At 49.4% G+C, this 4,277-nt stretch overlaps 1 pseudogene; it reads left to right on the top strand.

Moving 5' to 3' along the window:
- The first annotated feature begins 1,241 nt into the window (after positions 1-1,241).
- LOC138512775 (5.8S ribosomal RNA) lies at positions 1,242-1,395 on the top strand (annotated as a pseudogene).
- The last annotated feature ends 2,882 nt before the right edge of the window (positions 1,396-4,277 follow it).

Genomic DNA, 4,277 nt, shown 5'->3' with positions numbered 1-4,277 from the left:
TGTCCTGTGGTCAGAAGCGTTCACTTTGGAAAGATTAGAGTGTTCAAAGCAGACCAGTTGCCTGAATACTTCAGCTAGGAATGATGGAATCGGACTTCAGTTCTATTTTGTTTGTTATCGGAACTGGGGCCATGATTAAGAGTGACCACTAAGGGCAGTTATTTTGTGCAGCCAGAGGTGAAATTCTTGAACCGTCATACTTCTGACTATAATCAATGCCAGCAAGCTTTCCAGCGACATTCTTCCCATGACCTGCCAAGCAGCTTCAAAGTCTTTGGGGTCTGGGGGGAGTATGGTTGAAAAGTTGACATTTTACGGAATTGACAGAAGGGCACCACCAGGAGTGAAGCCTGTGACTTAATTTCACTCAACACTGGAAACCTCACCCGGTCGGGACACATATAGGATTGACAGATTGATGGCTCTTTCACTATTCTGTGGTTGGTGGTGCATGGTCGTTCTCTGTTGCTGGTGCAATTTTTATGGTTAATTCTAAAGAGAACGAAACTCCTCTGTACTGACTAGTAAAACAACCCCCATCGGTAGGCATTCAACTTCTTAGATGGACAAGTCGCGTTCTGCCACTCGAGGTCTGTGATGTCTGGGGATGCAACCCACCAGTAAGCGGTTGGTCAGAACAGAATTTCCAAGTGGGGGCAGCGGGGAGCCGAGGGAAACCTGGCTGTTCTCGAAGGACACCTCCCCAGACAGATAGGGGACCTGGCAAGTTGGACACGCTCTGAGGCATGGTGCAGTCGAGCATATGCACTGGGCAAGTGTTGAGGTTCCAGCCACCATCCGCTGTGGGTGAGAGATAGCCAGGCTCACTGGTGCAGCAGGCAACCTTCCCATGTGCCCAGGTACCTTGAGCTCAGCTCTGTGCGGCTGGGCTGAGTTTTGAAGACCCTAGATATCCCTACCAATCCCCCTGCCACCTCTGGCCCTCCTCTCTGTTCCCCTGAAAGGGAAGTAGGAGGTCATGGTTGGGGGCTGAGCGGGTCTCCATTTATGTGGGAAGCCCTGTCACGCTGCCACAGAAGAGGCTGGGTAGACTTCCTGTGTGGAGCGCCTGTAGCCCATTTTTTGAAAACCATGATAGTCTTTGCCGACTCCCAAGTGGCGAAGCTAGACTGGACATGGGCCCATCTCGCCATGCAGCAGGATGGGCATTACTGCTTGCCCCAAGCCTCTCCTGCACTGGCAGGCTCAGGCCAGTGTCTGGTTAAATGTAAGTTGTCTGTGACTCTTGCTGGTAGATCACTCGGCTTGTGCATCGATGAAGAACGCAGCTAGCTACAAGAATTTGTGTGAATTGCAAGACATATTGATCATCAACACTTCAAATGCACCTTGATGCCCTGGGATCCTCCCGGGGCTACGCCTGTCTGAGGGTGGCTTGAGCTTCAATTGCCCCGGGGACCCTCCATGGGCTCAAACTGGGGCTGTCACAAGGAGTCCATTCCCTTTGTCACCATATGGTCGGACCCCGATCAGGACCATCGCAGGTACCATGGACCTAGCATGGGGGCTTGTTGCTGGCATGTCCTGGCCTCCCTGTTGGCCCACTCTTGGGTCAGGAGGGCCAGGTGCCCAGCGTGCCCCGGTTGTTGTGTTGGTGGCAGTTGCCTAAATACCCCAATGCACCTTAGCCTTCCCCGAGGCAGCTGGCTGTGCCCCGTGTGGCTGTCTGTGGTGTCCCATGGCTGCCTGCCTGGGATGGACCAGGATCACAGGCCTTGCAACCATGTCTATCAGGTAACCTCTCCCAAGGCAGGCTTCAGCGCAGATCAGGACAGTGCACACTCAGGATTGGGCCAATCCCCTAAAGACCCAGGCACGAGGCCAGTCATCCAAGCTCTGACTCACTGACTATGACCTCAGATATGGTGACCCGCAGAATGTAAGCATCTCGACTGCGTCGCACCACCAGGGGGACAGTGATGTCAGTTACTCACCCAACCTATCACATGCACCAGTCAGAGAGCCAAACAAAACCTTGTGGCACAATGAAGCTGAGGGCCAGTGCACCATGAACACCACACGTCCCTCATGCCCACTCTGTCGGGAAGGTGGAACATGAGTGTGTGTGATAAGACCTGAAATATTGTGAACTATGCCTGGGCAGGGCAAAGCAAGAAGGAACTCTGGTGAAGGGCCATAGGGGCCCTGACATGCAAATCAATCATCTGACCTGGATATAGGTGCAAAGGACTAATCAAACCATCTAATAGCTGGTTCTCGCCGAAGTTTAACTCAGTATAGCTGGTGCTCAGATACCCTAGTTTCATCTGGTAAAGCAAATGATTAGAGGTCTTGGGCCAAAACGATTTTAACCTAGTCTCAAACTTTATATGGATAAGGAGATCGGTTCGCTGGCATGGAGACAGTCATTGTATGCCAAAGCCCAGTTTGCTACCTTTGGTAAGCAGAACTGGTGCTGTGGGATGAACTGAAGGCCAGGTTAAGGCACACAATGCTGATGTTCATCATACCCCCAGATTTAGACAGCAGAACGGTGACCATGTCAGAATCGGCTGAGGTGTGTCTAACAACTCACCTGCCATGTAAACCAGCCCATGCAATGGATGGCACTGGAGCATATGGCTCATGCCCTGTCATCATCAGCACTGAAATCGGCAAGTGCTAAGCCGCAATGAGTAGGATGGCTGCTGTGGTACACAGGTTAGCCCGGTGGCGAGATCCTGAGTGGAGCCGCTGCAGGTGTAGATCTTAGTGGTAGTGCTAGAAAACATTCGGAAGTTATAGGGCCTCATTACGACCCAGGGGGTAGAGGGCAACCAGTAGAGCTGCTGGCGCCGTTATCCCTCTACCACCTCATTACGAGGTATACTCGCGGGTCCCGCAAAGGACATCCGGTAAAACCAGGCATCCTTAGTGGAAGCCACTAGCAGACCAGGATGCTAAGAACGGGCCCGTCATTAACTGGTCTGTTGTTAGCATCCTCCCCATTCCCATTGAGCCCTATGGGGCCTCAAATGGGAATGGGGATGTACCGGGTCTGGTTTCCAGGAATAGGGAATTACCAGGCCCTCCAAGGTCAGAATGGCCTGATAATTCCGTATTCCTGGAACCCGGAACCGGGAACCTGGTATGGGGGCAGCAATGTCGCTAAAAGTGGCATGGCTACCTCCATACTCATAATGAGGCCCATAGTAAAGGAGGGTACCATGTGAACAGCTGTTGAACATGGTCTGTCATTCCTAAGAGATTGGCATGCGCTGTTTGGAAAGGACAGTCAAAGGGCTCCGTTTGCCCTCAGCCGATCGAAAGGGAGTCAGGTTCCAATCACTGAACCCAGAGTAGTTGACATGAGGGCCCAAGCGGTATCCATTGCGATAACGCAAGCATTCCGGAGAATCCGGTGGTAACCCCGGAGAGAGTTTGATTTTCTTTGCGAAGGGCAGGGCACCCTGTAAAGGGTTTGCCCCAAGACAGGCACCCAAGCCTTGGAAAGCACTGTAGTTCCAGCCAGGTGCCACGTGCTCCGGGGACATTGGCAGATGGGAAGCATAACTACGGCAGTAGACCTGTTAAACGATATCACAGATGTCCTAAGTCACGCTCAGGGAGGACAGGGAGGACAGACAGCTCCTGCACAGCCGAAGGGAAAAAGCTTGCTGGATCTCTGATTTTTAAAAAAGAAAGTGTATTTAAGGTTTATTGTAAATATTTCATTACCCAAAATTACATCAAGAATTTAGATCATTTAGTACAATAAAATACAGTAGTGAACAAGATTCAGGGTCATTAAAAACATCAGTGTAGAAAATCATTCAAGATACATTTCATCATAATTCATAATAAAATGAATACTTAATTGTTTTACACCTTTTTTAGAAAGACTAAAAAACCTCTGCAAAGTTTTGCATATTAGTCTTCTTTTTTATTCAGCACAATTATTATCAACAGTGACCTAATATGTTTTTGCAATTTCAAATATGCATTGAAATATTCCATCATATTATATCATATCCAATATCCATTCCAATATTCCATATTCCTGCCATATTCCATCAGAGAAGACCAGCCCTATCTGAACTTCAGACTTAGATACATCAACCTGCTCAAGGCAAACGATATCTAAATGCCTGGTGAGGAGTGATTCATCCTTGCACCATAATACTGCACAACATGTATATATTCCTGCACTGTTGTACCTGATTTGTATTCCTTTGCTTAGACATTGTGTCCCCTATGTAGATATTCCTGCACTGCTGTGTTTTATTTGTTTCCCTTGCCCTGACAGTGTATCCCTA

Source organism: Ambystoma mexicanum, chromosome 6p (assembly GCF_040938575.1).
Source record: "Ambystoma mexicanum isolate Mex_15411 chromosome 6p, UKY_AmexF1_1, whole genome shotgun sequence".
In the NCBI taxonomy this organism is placed as follows: domain Eukaryota; kingdom Metazoa; phylum Chordata; class Amphibia; order Caudata; family Ambystomatidae; genus Ambystoma; species Ambystoma mexicanum.
The sequence above is the reverse complement of the archived record's forward strand: the minus strand, read 5'-3'. Positions and strand labels throughout refer to the sequence as shown.